Source organism: Anas acuta, chromosome Z (assembly GCF_963932015.1).
Source record: "Anas acuta chromosome Z, bAnaAcu1.1, whole genome shotgun sequence".
NCBI lineage: Eukaryota > Metazoa > Chordata > Aves > Anseriformes > Anatidae > Anas > Anas acuta.
The window spans coordinates 23,917,608-23,933,759 of record NC_089017.1 but is presented as its reverse complement, the minus strand read 5'-3'; the positions used below and the strand labels follow the sequence as shown (position 1 = coordinate 23,933,759).

The 16,152-nt window shown below is 38.9% G+C and overlaps 1 long non-coding RNA gene across 1 annotated transcript; it reads right to left on the bottom strand.

Annotated features, from left to right (window-relative positions):
• Positions 1-2,660: 2,660 nt before the first annotated feature.
• Positions 2,661-15,665, bottom strand: LOC137848213 (uncharacterized). The gene is made up of 2 exons (XR_011091222.1): positions 12,732-15,665; positions 2,661-10,983 (listed from the first exon to the last, which is right to left on the bottom strand). It is a non-coding gene; the product is annotated as an uncharacterized lncRNA (long non-coding RNA).
• Positions 15,666-16,152: the final 487 nt, after the last annotated feature.

The following is a 16,152-nucleotide window of genomic DNA, read 5'->3' as shown; positions in this document are numbered from 1 at the left end:
ACTCTTCAACCTGTTCCAGTGTTTGACTACACTCAAGGGAAAAAACATATTGTCTCATGTTTCAGTGGAGTTTCCCATATTTCAATCTGTGTCCATTGCCTCTTCTTCCATTTGTGGATACTGCCAAGAAGAGTCTAGCTCTGTTTTCTTTACTCTCCCAGTCAGGTATTTATACACATGAATAAGATCTCCCTGAGCCTTTTAATCTCCAAGCTGGACAGTCCCAGTTCTTTCAGCCTCTCCACATACGGCAGATGGTCCAGTCCCTTTATTATCTTTGTGGCTCTTTGCTGTGCTCACTTCAGTTATGTCCATGTCTTTCCTATACTGGAGAGCCCAGGAGTGCATGCAGCATCTCGTATGCCTGACCAGGACTAAGCAGAGAAGAAATATCACCACCTACTACATGTTGGCAGTACTCTATTGCAGTCCAGGATGCCACTGGTGTTCTTTGTCACAAGGGCACATTGCTGACACATGGTCAACTTGTTGTTCACCAGAACCCCCATGTCCTTTAGTTAAAAGGTGTTCTCCAGCCAATGGGTCCCAGCACGTACTGCTGACAGGGATTACTTGTTAGTAAGTGCAGGGTTTGCCATTTCCCTTTGCTAAACTTCATGAGGTTCCTGCCAACCTCATTCCTCCAGCTCTCCAGGTTTCGGTGACTGGCAGCACACCCATCTTTACCACTCTTCACAGTTTTGTGATTGACATTGACATCTATTGACAAGCCAATGCTGCATTCTGTCCCCATCTTTCTGATTAATATGTTAAACAAGATTGGACCCAGTATTGACATGGAGGGCACCCCTCTTTATTAACCTCCAACTGCATTTTGTTCCACTGATCACAACCCTCTGAGTCTGCCTATTTGAACAGTTTTCAATCCACCTCACTGTCTACTTATTCTTTACCAGTTTATCTATGAGGATGTTATGAGAAACAACATCAAAAATCTTGCTAAGGTCCAGAAAAACAACATCCACTGCTCTTTACACACCCGCTGAGCCAGTAACCTCATTATAGAAGCCCATTGGGTTGGTAAGACATGATTTTCCTTCCCTAAATCTATGCTGAGTTCCCCCTGTCACCTTCTTGTCTTTCATGTGCCTGTAAATGTTTTCCAGGATTAGTTGTTTCATCACATCATGTACAAAGTGCAGGTCCATTTTCTTCAAATGTTTCCTACCTTGATTGTCCTCTACTGAAGATGAATCTACATTACCCTGGACTTTCCCACTGGTCTCAGGGGTCTGGAATACCTTAGGGTGTCATACCTATAAAGGGAGAGACAAGGAGGACATGGAGTTCCTCAGCCTTCTCCATGTCTTTGGTCACAAATGGGTCTGCTATGTTTAGCAGTGGGTCTACATTTTTCTTAGCATTTCTTTTGCTGCTGATGTGCCTATAGAAATCTTTCTTCACGTCTCTTGTGACATTTAATTCCATGTGGGCTTTGGCTTTCTTAACCCAATCATGTCAGACAACATCTCTATATTCTTCTTGTATCTCCTGTTCCTGCTTCTACTTATATACTTCCTTTCTGTGTCTGAGTTTATTAGGGAGATCCTTGCTTATTCATACAGACTTTCTACCCTCTGCTTGATTTCTGTTTGTCAGCACAGACCACTCTTGAGCTTAGATACTTGAAAATCAATCAGCTGTCCTGGACCTCTGTTCTCTCCAGGACTATTTAGCATGAGATTCTTCCAAGTAGATATCTGAGAGGATTACAGACTTCTCTCCTGAAGTCCAGGGCCGTGGTGCCATTTGTTCTGCTACTCCATCACAGAATCCTGATCACCATGTCATGGTCACTGGAATTCCCATCCAGTTCCTCCTTATTTGTAAGTATCACACACATCTTTGCACATCCCCACCTTTTCTCCTTGATAACACATTAGGAAGATGTTATTTACACTTGCAGTGGAAATTTCTTGAACACAAGGTCTACTGGGGTGCAGGGTATGGGGGGTGAAAGAAAGAAAAAGAGAACATTTCCTTCTTGAGATAATCACTTGTTGCTTCACAGATGCTAGTTAATATGAACTGGCTGGTGTCAGCCTGAGAAACGTATTTGTAGTTTTTGCTTACTGCTCAATTCAGTGGTATATATATTTGGAGGCAGGGCTGAGTACGACTGCAACTTATTTCTCAAATGAAATTGGCACAGATGTCAGTTTTTCCATTCCATCAGACAGTGGAATGACAGTTAGGTTTGTCAGCAAGTTGTCTATTTTAGGAGCAAGAAATATGTTCTGCTGGATTGTGAATTAGAAAAAATTAGGAAAAAGCAAAACAAAACAGAACAAAACCAACAGAAAATATTTCAGCTCTGTGTTTCTGAAAGATACTTACTGCACATATTTGTGAAATTATATCCAATGATATGGACCTTAAGTTTTTTTTTAATTTTTACTTTACTAGTATGTCTTCTCATTTTCCTAAGTCTGATTTATTATTTTCATTACTTTTTTTTTTTTTTTTTGGGGGGGGGAGCGGTTGTTTTCTTGTTTTTGTGCTAGTGACTGCTTCGAGAATTACTTTCATAGTGCATTTGTGAAAGATTATTGTAAAGACAGTCTCTGAAATGCAGCTAAGTCTTGCTGCATTACTTGCTATATTTGTAGGTTACATTAGTACATGAAGAGACTTGTGGGTTTTTTATTATTTTTATTTTTATTCTAATTCTGGGGGCAGAGGTTTGAATGATGTAGCTGTTTGGCATACAAACCAAAATGGAGGAACTCTGAAAACATCTGTATTTAATAAGCATGTTTTTTCTGGAATATGGGACAGGTCTTCTTTTTATTTCAGTGAATGCAGAAGAACCTTGTGGGATGAGGGATCATTAGCTCAGCTCTCTTGGATTACTGAAAGGTTCCTCAGGGCTTTTTCAAGGGTCTGGTTGGAGCCTGTAGTGGGGAAGAGAAGAAAGGAACAGGAGTTCAGAAAAGAGGAGACAGGAATGTCACATCCAAAAAGCCTTTAGCATATCAGCTATTACAGTGTTATTGCTGTAGGCTTAAAGGGTGGTCTTAATGCTGTGAAATAGATACAACCCTGTGACACTAGGAACAGCTACTTGCGAAACAGTCGTTGCCAATGTGGTTTTAGAAAAATCTTATCCTGTTTGCTGAAACCCCCTGAATCAGGAGGCTTGCAAAGCACAATGCAGCTTTTAGTGTCCAGCAAGCCTTCAAGAAGTATTTTTTTTCTACTTTTTCACCAAATTTCCTAGTTCTCTTACTCCTTTGGCATGTTGTCAACTGCAACTATAAAGTACAATCAGTTCTGTGACTGTTCTTGCAGAGAGCGTGAAATGTCCCATTAGACAAAATGTCCCATTAGACAAATTGCAATTAAAGAATTGTATAAATATGTTTTTCTATTACTAAGCATGCACATCAAAAGAATTCAAAATCTGAAGCTTTCTGCAAGTGTGTTCATTAGCACAGAAAAATTAGTCTTGATTTCCATTTTCTCTAATCCATTTAAGCTCAGTGGATTTAAACGTATAGCAAGGCACATGCACTGATACACCTGTTAGACTTGTGTGATCACTTGATAACATACTAACTTTCAGCAACAGATTTCACTCATAAAACATTTGGTTAAAAAGTTAAAAATCTAGAAGGGATATGTTTGCTTGTTTATTTAGATAGGTGTTGTAGTGTTTCCATGTAAAAAAAATTGAGAGGAAGGCAATGAAAAAGAACAGATGGAAGATAAAAATGACCTCTATGCTAAGTCTTTACTGTTCAAGGCTATTATAGAAATAAAACAAAATGACACTATTCCTGGAAAAACCTGGGACAGTAAGGAGTGGCTTGTTTATCTGTGTTAACTAGCTGCCTGCTGCAGCATCCAAGCTTCAGTTGTCAGCTGTAGGAAATATTTCAGAAACTGGTTGTACATGTAAGATCTCACAGGAATATATTTCAGTCATCACACACCGTGGGTCTATGCTCTCCCTACTCATTGTGCTTTCAGTCACCTCTGAGTATGCAGTAGCAAATTTATATGGAGTTTGGAAATGTGTAGGAATAAAAACATAGAAACTGTATTTATTTATTTATTTATTTATTCCTGGACTTCTGGACATTAAAACTAGATACAGTTTATATTTTATACAGTCAACAATCACTGACATTCCTTGGCAGCTACCAGGTGCTAGCTGTGTAAAGGATTAAATCTATGTTATTTCAAAATCTATCAAATATACATATCAAATAATATATATCAAATCTATTTTTGCCTGCAGAACCAAGCTACCTAATGGCATGGTTTCACAGAACAATACAGTTATCAGAAGTGTCACAGCTGCAGAAGAGGTGATTTGAAGATCAGTTCACACATGTAAAGAATTAGGCCCTTTTTGAATAAGAACAGGTGTGTTCTGGAAGATAATTATAGACAGAAGGCAGGTTTAATGGCTAACAATTTTTAAAAAACAAGGAGTCCTTGCACAGTTCTGGCACACAGCTCTGTGCCTGGAGAAACACCCAATTTTTCTATAAAAGTCAAACAGAAACCATTTAGGAGTTACAGCAGTTTGCATATTTGCACTACTAAAAAACACCACCATAAACAGCACTCAATTTGAACAGCAGAACTAACTGTCTAAAAGCTGGTAGAAACCCAAAAAGTAAATGTGAATTTGATGCCAGATTACATTATTTTATGGAAGTTCATGCTAAGGAGAGAAAGTTTCCCTGTAGAACAATTACATTCAAGAAACAAATGCAGGAAAAAATCAGGAAAAAAAAACAAAAACAAAACAGTGCAGATGTTTTTTTGCAGAGATACTTTTTTAATTGCTATTTTTACTGTACTTCAAGCAGCTCTATACTTGTTTATAAAGGATTTCTGATCTAAGCCTTTGTGAAAAATTTTCCTTAGAACAACAATACTTCTTTTTAGAGTGCAGAGGAGCTGGAAGCCAATACACAAGAATTTGCCTTTTAGCGCTGAGTTGTCCAGATTTATTTCAAACTAGATTACTAAACTGAAAAGGAATGGAAGTTTTATAACTTTTAGCTTGAACTTTAGTTTCTTGTTTGTTTGTTTGTTTGTTTTTTACCAAGGACACATCAAATTGCACAGATGATCTGTGATCTTATGTCTGTTTTGACCAAAAAACCTCTATGAGGTACAGATGTTTGTATGAAATGTAGTGAAATGAAGATGCTTTGTGATTTAAAAAAATCACAAAAATTGCTTATCTGGCCACATTGCACACTATGTGTAATCTTCCATTAGTGCAGAGTCTATCCACACTTTCTGCCAAGGTCAGCCAGATGGATTGTGCAAATCAACATAGCATTCTACTCATTAGTCTTTAATTATAAGTTCCATTGTATCAGCTATTCAGAGAAGAAATGTACAGTTATTCCATCTTTAAGAAAAGAGAGAAACAGATTGAAGTTATGCTGATTTTTGTTGTTGTTCTTGTTGTTCTTGTTGTTTTCCCCAAAGGTTCAGTGAATAGATAATACAAAAAGCAAAAATTGTGGGCACAGTGTATGCAATCCAAGTACCTAGGTATTCTTGATCCTTGTAATCATTCTTGTGTTTTTGTTCATACACCCACCAAAGCACGAGATCCTTAATACTGAGAGTTCTAGCATTTTTGGATGTAGTAATAAAGAGCAGATTAAGTATTTTGAAGACAAAAGAACAGTTAGGACATTTCTGTAACATTTCTTGTCTGCTTGTAAACACAGCTTGTATGTGGCTTGAAGTTAGTGGTCCTTTTTAACAATTTATGCAGACTTAACAACTCCTATCCAGAGTTTGACTTATCAATGACTTTTCAACATTTTGTCTTCTAATTTAATCTCTCTCTTTTTATTTATTTATATATTTATTTGTTTATTTTATGCCATGTTTCAGGTAGTCCAGTGAGACCTGCACTTACAATATTTCAGGTTGGATGTCTACACCAAATGAGAACATGCTGAGATTAAATTTTCTCACTGTTTCTACCAGGCAAAGAAGAGTTTCAGGATTAAAAGTATAGTTTTTTATTAAGTGTTACTGAACTACTAGATGCTACAGAGCTGCTATACTTTATTATTATCAAATGTACCTGTGATGTAAACACTGAAATGAAAGTGTACTTTTTATGTATCGTTTGATTCTGAAGAATCACAGAGAGTGTACTAGTAACAGTGAGACTTTATATATCCTGTCAGACATTTTGAATGACAGAAGGATAATACTGTAAAATTTCAAATGAAAAGCTCAGAAACGTGTCCGTACAACTCCATGTCCTGATGCATGGCTGCAAGAACTACCTAGAATTTATGACTAAAATCTATTCTGATGTGGACTGATTGTACTTTGGTAAGAAGCAGTATTTGAATTCAAGGATGATGTTATTCCTGCCAACACCTCTTGTCCCTTTACCTCTCACAAACCTTTTCACTAGCTGTCTGTATGAATTTACTCATATGTTTTACTTTTGGAGTTGTAGGGTTTTTGTTTTTTTTTTTTTTGTTTTCATTTGACATTTTCTCATATACCTATTGAAAATGGAAGAAAAAGGTTCCTCTTCCATATATAAGCTTGCAACAAGCTCTAGTATTTGCTTACCTTATCATAGCTGGCCATGTGGTACTCCGTAATGGGGCTAGGTGTGACAAAGGGCAGTTGACACTAACTGAGCCTTGGGAAGTTCAATATTATCATTAGAAAAATCAATTGGTAGCAAAAGGAGTTTTTCTTTAGAGTAACTAAGACACAGTAAGAAAGTGTGGAGAGAAGGTCTTGTGTTAGTTCTAAATTAACCTTTATCTGGACAGTCCTTAAAGTCAAATTCTTGTTTTTCTTCACAGTAGTGTGTCCCTTTCTGAGACAATTTGGTAAAGATAGGAGACAGTCTCCAATGTTCTGTTCACTGCAGCTTTACTTTAAGTGACTGCTCATTTTATTTATTGGTAGATACCTGAGGTTTTTATGGGTAAGCATAGAAATATTTTCCAGATGTTTTAGTGGCGTCCCTATGGCAGCATAGCCTATATGTTGGAAGTTCTCTAAAATTTATCAGGTCTGATTTTGATTCAGTAGTGAAGATACTCTGGAATACTTTCCTTTTCTGTTAGATGTTAATATTTCTATAGAGTTTTTTGTACATTAGCCTTTCTTGAGATGGTTATGAAGTTACTGCACATTCAGCCTATGTCATCAATAGCTTGCAAAACGAATTGCAGTTTAGTAGCAAAATCATGCAAGAATATATTCTACTTGGTCCCTTCCCATGCATGCCTGAAGTGTATTTAATCAGCAGCTCTGTAGTGCTTAGAGCCTGTTCCCCCCAGCTGTGCTAAGCTGCAGTCAGTCCTTTCTGAACAATATAGTTCATCTCTTTGTGGTGCTGATTCCTGGCACAGTATTAACAGTATTACTGTATGAACTGGAAGAAAAGTACAGACAATTTATTTTTATTTTTGTCCCCTCCACTTTTGTATCTCTCTATTTGCAATTGCTAGACAGCAATGGAAAATCTTTTATATGAATAAATCCAGGTCAAATTTTTCCACAAAACAATCTCTGAAATAATTTTGGCAATGCAATAAGAGGATTATCTACCCCAGCAACATACTTCCAGATTTTTATATAGAAATCAGAGGCCATGAACTTATTTCTAGGGTCCCCTTACTACAAAGTATAACATTAGCTTGCAGAGTTATTTAATATTTCAGAGCCAGTTAAACCCAGCTGAACTTAATCTTTATCCATAATTACACTTTCAATTATTTTTTGTTTTGTTCCACAGAAATGTCTAAGCTTGACATTTTGGATAAAGTTGTATTCTTCTTTACAACTAAATTGGTATAGACTGATTTTCTGCTCTGTGAGAAAGCCCTGGCAATAAACCCCTAGATTGGATTGGGAAAAAAAAGTTGTGAAAATCTTGTATAGAAATAGCAGGCAGCCCATTTTTTAAAATATATTTTGGTGGTTCTCAGTATTTAGAGCCATACATTTCTGCTTTAGGGGCCCAAGCCCCATTTTCAAGATGTCTTTAGCTCTCCAGTGAGAATTTATAGCCTCTGAATATGGCCTAGATCTTGGTCTTATTGTTGAAAAATAGGTCCAGAGGAGGGCTACGAGGATGATCAGAGGGCTGGAGCACCTCTCCTATGAAGAAAAGCTGAGAGAGCTGGGGATGTTGAGGCTACAGAAGGAAGGCTCTGGGGGAACCTCATTGCAACTCTCAGTATCTGAAGGGGACTTATAAAAAAAGATGGAGAGCAACTCTTTGCTCAATCAGATAGTGACAGGATGAGGGGGAATGAATGGTTTTAAACTAAAAGGGGAGATTTAGATTAGAAGTTAGGAGGAAATTCTTCATTCAGAAGGCAGTGAAGCACTGGAACAGGTTGCCCGGGGAGATTGTGGATTCTCCGTCTCTGGAGGTGTTTAAGACCAGGTTAGACCAGACCTTGAGCAACCTGATCTAGTGTGGGGCATCCCTGCCTATGGCGGGGGGGTGGAACTGGATGATCTTTGAGGTCCTTTCCAAACCAAGCCATTCTATGATTCTATGATAGCTCCTCCTCTGAAGGTGTTGTGGCTGCACGCACAGACCTTGACAGGTCTAGACTATACAACAGCCTCTGCATCAAACTGACCTTTTACCTAAGCTTTTCTCTCCTCTTTATTATCCCCACTGCATAAGTGAGCAGGAGCAGGATTGTAGTCATGGCTTTATGTGAAATGTTCATCCTTATTTCACTGGTATGGACACTGTAGAGCATTGACTGAATTCTTTCTGCCGAAGAGAAAACATGTTATGCAGGTTCTCTATGAGCATTAATCTTAAATATTTGACTTTGTAACATTCATGAGATTTGTTCTGTATGCCAGTCCCTGTTAAAGGTATAGCCATTCCTTTATTGCTATAGTTTCTAGCTCTAGAGGTCAAGTTCAGCCTCTCTGCTATAGCTTTACTAAATACAGTTCACATTTTCTCCATACCCTCTAACAATTCTCAAGCATACTGTTGTCTGGACAACAGAATAAGTTATATATACAGCATGTGTCCTTTGCCAATCAAATGATAACTAGACTCATAGATAGAGTGCTGTCTTATTATATTATACTTTTGGTTAATTACAAGGTACAGTAAAAATCTTGGCCATGAGCAGTGTGTCCTTCCTTTGAGAAAGCAAAACTGCCTTCCTTTCTAATATTCATCAACAAAATAAAAAATCTGCCCCTGTCCTGAGATGAGTAGCTGAAAAAATCACCAGGACAAAATAGCCCCAAGAGAACTGCAAATTTTATGAATTAATTTTTACCAGATTTTGGCCTGCTCAAGAGCCAAAATTTTTGTTGTCATGAACGGTGATTTGTTTTCATTATATTTCCAGTCAGAGATGTAAGGCAAAATAAATAAATAAATAAAAAATCAGCATCTGCTCCCCATGTACATCAACATCTATTCATAGATTTAAACAAGGATATCCACTTGGGATTTATAACCCACCAATAAGTAAGCACTTGAATTATAAAAAAGAGTTAATTCTAAAGAAGGGGGGAAGAGAAAAGAGGGCATGAAGGACTGGTTAGGGGATTCAAAGTCCTCAATTCATTGGTTTGTATGCTGTGTCATAGAATCTTCTGCTGAGTTCTAGTCAACAATTAAAACAGCCTGCCAGAGGTTTCCCATGCTAAAAAAAATAGCATGCTTAAGTCAAAGCTCTTGCATCCAAATAGGTAACCCAGGAGGTATATGAAGAGGAAAGGAAGGACTGTGTTATCCAGCCATGAGACTGATATCCAGGACCTCTAGATCCCCTTCTCTGATCTCACCCAGATGCACTGAAAGCCTCCTGCAGGGCAGCTGTGATTAGGCTGCAGCTCAACTAGGTGCCTAGTTTAACTCTTTACCACTGAGTGTCTGGCATATTTTTTTTTTTTTTAACCATTGGAAAAAGGAGAAAATCAACAAGAAGTTAGATAGAGGTGTGGTTTCAGTAAGCCAGATATTGAGGAGAAAGAAGTGCAGAGCAGCAAGCAGTAGCAGAGGCTGCATCCTGGAGGGTGCCCTGCAGAGTGTGGCTTCCTGTGATGCTGCACTGTGCCCAGGCAGCCTGACCATGAACTACCATGGGCCCTGCCTCAGAATCTCACAGCCTCTTTAGGAGATTTCCCACTCCTAAAGCACGATACCAAGTATGAAAACTTTGGCCAGGATAGTGCAGACCTCTGTTTACCTGTATAGTCTAAAAGAAATATTGATAAGCCACACAATGTGTTCACACTTCTTTGGATGCTTGCACTTGTCCAGAGTTTTATATTATGCTTATTTTTCCATAAACATTGTCAGAACTGGCTGAGGGTCTTTATCAGTCGAAATGTATGTGTGTTTCATCTCCTCAGGTGGACAGAGACAGCTCTCTTTTTCATAACGAATCTGACAGCTAGATTTTTTAATGAAAATAACTGAGTTGCTCTAGAATTGCTCTCATTGCTGACTCAGTGATTATTTCTATCTAGTTGACTAAATTCTCAAGCTGAATCTGTTTCATTTGAACCCTTCCCTATTTCTGGAAAATAATAATTTCCACACAATCAACACTTCTCTTAGAGGAGAGAATTTGCTTGGCTAATGTCCACATGTAGACTTTCCACCAATTTAATCTCCAAAAAGGAAGCAGTTGCAGCCTTAAGACATACAGCGGGAGGGAAGAGGCATCTGTAAGCCAATTGCTGTCTCAAGCACTGTTGTTGATTCATTTTCATCCTGGCATGCATTAAAACCATGCAGTGCAGAACCAATCCCTCTATTATCCTGGTTCCAGGTTCCTTCTCTTCTGTAATGACTGTCATGTGAAGGTTTCAATAGTCTGGGGTAGAAGAGAAATTAGGCATTGTCTCAGTGCTTCTTGAGCAGTGCTGGTAACTGCATATTTTCCTGTCCCTTCTGGCCCCTCTTCCACATGTATGTTATGACATGATCTTAATCAGGCACTAAAAAAAAAATGAAACTCTTGTAAGATTTCAGAAGAATTAACACAACAGAAAGTTATTAAGTGTATAAATCCCTCCAACATTTAATTTATAATAAGAAAGAGAAAGCAATCAGAGGAAGAGAACAACAAGACAAATTAAGATTTTGGCTTCCAGCAAGAATTTTATGTTTAATTTCCAATCATCTGTCAAATACATTGAGAAAAGCAAAAGGCTTTTTTTTTTTTTTTTTTTTTTTTTTTTTTTTCCTATCTCTCATTTGTTAGTGTTTTTGTTTGTTTGTTTTTTAAAATTTATGAACTCACTGGATTTCTAGTACACATTAGTGTGTTAGTGTGACATTTTCAGCAAAACATTCTCATCATCAAAGATCTAGCTTCCTGGGAATTTAGGTTTTTGTTAAGATTCCAGATGTTTTGCTACCTGCATCATCATCAGGAGAAGCCATTCAACATGAGACCCCTCCAAAAGGAAAAAACAAACAACAAAAAAAAAAAAAAAGGGAAAAAAAGCCAACAACAACAACAACAAACCTGCAGATGGAACAAGCAACATTTGATCTTCTGCCTACATCAGAGCTAGAGAGGCTTTGTTCTCTATGAGTTTGCAGCAATTATTTTTTTCCTTTATAATCTAAAGATTAGTGCATATGCCACATACTTTAACCTCACACACTGTGTTTGTATCTATGAAGCAGATAGATCAAATTGAGGAGAGCAAATTCCAAGACCAGCTGAAATCTTCTTGATTTGTCCACAGGCATTCATCCACAACTCTTAAGGTATTGGGAGGCAGTGTAGTTTTCTCCTCTTTGTTGGATGCATGCTAGGGCTGTGCAGAACTACAGGTAAGACTGAGATGTTTTTTCCTTCCTCTGCATGAGGAAAGCACATCTGAGACACAGCCATTATATTCTCATGGAAGCACTCACTTCAGCCAAAACAGGTGTTAGATTTTTTGGGAAGTAGATTTTGTCAAAACTCCTATGTTGATCTGGTCATTGCCCTCAGATATTTAGCAGAACACAAGTTTACTGATGTCACATTTCTGTTAGTCCCAGAAATGGGATCTGAAGTCCCAGGTGATCTAAAAAAATATTGTGAAACAGCTTTTACAAAGCCATTCTTGGGGGAGATTTTATTAAATATATTTCTCTCTTTTTTCCAGGTTGAATCAGTTCCAACCTGTGAGTTAGCTTCCTCGGCCAGCTGAGGCCTCACCTCCATGCCCGATTTTTCCAGCTTCTGAAGACAGGATAGTTGTCCCTTGGTCCTTGCTGGGAGCTAAAGAAAGGTTAAGTTTATCCATGATTTAGCAACCTGTGCCAAGAGCTGGAAACTCTTTGGCTGTCTTATTCATCTGCACAAAGGCAAATCAGACTCCTACACAACAAAGCTGTGTCAAGTTGGCAGGCTGTGCTTCCCCCTCCTCCTCTTCTTGCAACACAGACAAAACTGTTCTCAGACATGGGTCTAGTAAGACTTGCACAAAAACTAAACATGGACACTAATACAAATTTAACCCACACAAACAGGCAGGGAGGCTGGGGCTGCCCTGTGTGGAACCAGACACACGACATGCTGCACACCAAACCATCAGCATATTAAAACTACCAAGTGATGTGGTCGTGTCAGTGACGTACTTGATGCTGAAGTCTGGACAGATACTTATACATGTTTTAACCAGCACTTCAGTCTTTATTATATAGAAAATATGTCAGAAAGTTATATGTTAGAAAAAATATATACCTTCCGTAATAAGTAAATACGCTCCTGATCTTGCTTGGAGCAATGGTTAAAGTGCAGATTTATACATCACAAAACTTCTTTCTTCATGAGAACTGCAAGAGACCCAAGAAGAGCAGGTGGGACTCATTGCAACATAGTTATACTTGAAGGTAGCTTTTTTCTGAACAAATGCTAATTTTTAGACTGGTCAGACAATCTCAACATGAATAATCACTAAGAGAAATCTCTGAAAAGACAGACATCTTCAGTTCCCAAGACCATGTTCCTCATAGCTTTGGAGCAAAGATGGTTTGTCTTGGCAAGCCCAGCTCTACCCCAGCTGTGCTGAGTTGCTGTCCCAGGGCAGTGGGGTCCCTCTTGCTCTCTGAGGAGGCCTTTAGCCACATTTCGCTTCAGCATTTTGTTTGCAGATAAGATACTTTTCAAAAGCAACGTTTTATGATAAGGCTTTTTCGGATGCCAAAGTCCCAGCCTGCTTCACAGGCATTGAAACCAATCCTGGTGCAACATCGATTCACGAGAGGCATGGTGTCCTGGTGTTCTTACTCAGCTGGAGAGAGACAAGGTAGTTTATTCACAAGGCAGCCTCTCCCAGATCTCTAGCTGGGACAAAGCTCCCCCTTTGCAGGTTCTCTTTGTGAACCAGTTGTCCACACCATCCACAGGTACCATGACCCTTCCTTTCAGTCATGTAGCTTCATGCTACATTTCTCTAGACTGTTGCAACATTCATATTTTGTGAATACCTTATTGTTATAAAGCAGAACCAGGTGGTGGCTTCTAAAAGAGATTAGGCCATAGAAAAAAACACAAAATTTAACAACATGGTGCTTAGAGGAAAACAGGTAAATACACACCATTCTTTCTGTGCAATAATGCAGCAGAATGGATTCATTGCACAGCAGAATTGCTATTTATTTTCCCTCTCTTCTCAGCATGTGGAGTTTTAAGTAAAACAGTTTTATTCATAGCCAAATTCACTTGTGTATCCCCAGCTGGCTGCTTGCCAACTGTGCTGACATTTTGGGTTTTTAACGTCTTAATCCAGAGTCTTTACAGTACATAGAAGGGAGTCTGAATGTATGAACATCCCCTTTCCTGGTGAGTTGTCCTTCGGATTTTAATGTAAAAGGCATCTGTATTAATTGAAAGCTGGTTTGGAAAGACAATGTGAGTGAAAGTGCTAACCTTGTTCACACTATCCATTAAGAAAGCACAGGAGTTTTTGGTGTTTGCACTCAGCCTAGGGAGCCTCAGTTTCTGGAGCTGTTGCCAAAGAATGTTCATGATAATGTGTACAATTTTCCTGGAAACTGGGCTTATTTTCTAGACATCGGTGAGACAAAGAAGATTTATAGAAAGTACTGTGTTGCAGATGAGTCAAGGTTTCATGAGAAGCTCTGGCAAGTTAGAGTAGAAGGAGTTATCTCTTTGACACTGTAGGAAAGGTCCAAGAAGAAAGACTCTCATTACTGAGTTTACCATTTCTTGACCTTGAAATTACATATTTATTTGGCCTGGAAGCACACACACACACACAGTCTACTTAAATGAAAATTCATTATAGAATGGGAAAACTTTGTAAGCAAATTTATGACTTCGGTGAACTTGCTCCAACAGAGATGACAGGGCTGTTAATGTCTGTATGGAATAACATGGTTATCCATATTCAGCCCCATCTTTCTAGTCTCACAAGGAACTACAGGCAAACATTAGTTATCTGACTCACTTTATTTTTAGTTCCAAGCCAAGATGGAGAAACTTGAGGAATCTTTTATCTTCTTAACAAAGCCTCCTGCCATTTCAAATCTTCAGTGCATTGAGTGGACATGGATGTTTAATAGTCAGTTCACAAAACCCAGCCTAGTAGAGAACTGCAGACACCCATGTTGATATATTGGCATGTCTCCTTGCTGGTGCAAGGTTAAGGTGCCAAGGGGCTGGCCTAAGCCATGACAGGCTGCAGGTAGAAAGCAGAGGAGATATACACATTAAAAAGTTAGATTTGGTAGAAGTGATACAAACCTACCACTGATTTCAGTCTGAAACAAAAACACTGACAGAATGGCAGCAAAGAGTGCATCTCTAGCATTGACCTTAAGGCATTGTTTCCCACAGCGACAGTCTTTTGACACAGAAAGAGTGAAGACGACAGAAAAGCAAATAAATAAATAAATAAATAAATACAGGAAGCAAACTTATTTTTTGAAAAGTGAAGGAAAGGGTGACCACCAGTAAAACCATGATTAGAGTTCAATTTTGTTTCAGCTTCATCAACAAGATCCTGTTTGCTTATGGTCTTCATGTTCATCCAGCTCTGATATTTCAGGTTGAGGCTCTGCTCTGGATAAAGCAGGTCAGATGGAGAAAAAAAGTAAAAGACCTTAAAAATCAGGCACGCTGTCTCTAATTCTAATGAAGCATTAGCCAAATAATGCCCTTAAGGGAGCACCAAAGGACAAATTGCTTCTAGATTGGAGATCAGTTAAGTGCTAAAGAAAGAGTGAGAGAAATAATTGAATTGCTGTAGAGATGGAAACAATAAGATGGCTATGGCTTTTCAGAAATGCAGACATGAAAGTCAGAGGGACTGAGGGAGCTGCATACAGTATTATTTTTGTTTTAAATATGGCCTTTCTCCCCATCATTGCTGCCTGACCTCCAGCTGTACCCACCATGGATTCCTTTGTTGCTACTGGACAAAAAGTTGGACAGAGGCCAAGGTGGACACATTTCTTGTTTTGTTATGGAGCATAAATGCCAGCTTAAGTGCTCTGGAAGCCAAGAGGAGACCAGCTGCCTATGGAAGGCAAGACAAGAAGAGATTGTCTGGGCCATGAGCTCTGCTTTGTACCCCTAAGCAATAGGCCACAGAGCAGTGAAGTATGGCATTGGAGTGGGATTCTCAGGAGGCACCCGGAGGGCAGCACTGCTCTTAGGAGCCTTTCTTTGCATGCTCAGCATAAAGGGCATGTCTGGAAACAGGGAAAACAGAGCCAGCAGACCTCTTCACCTACCTTCTTTGGAGACCCCGCCACCCACAGCTGCCCAGCTTGGAGAAGCAGCCCAGGGAGCCTCAGGGACCACACTGCCACTTACAGCCCTCATGCTCAAGAGGATGGGGAGATGACCAGCATTGTTTTCTACCTCTACCTCCTGTAGCTGTAGACCACAGAAGCCTTGACCAGCCTATGGACCAAACCTTAGCATCACCCCAGCCTTCCCAGAACAGGTCTCACCCCAACTCCTGACCCTTTCTTTCTCCCACCATCAATGGCAGAACAACAGTCTTCCAAACAGTCTTGTGTTTATATATATATATGTTTACATTTATATATGTAAATATATGTAAATTTATATATGTAAAGCACCCATCACAATATTGATAAACACTGAAACCACTCTGATGGCAGGGATAAGA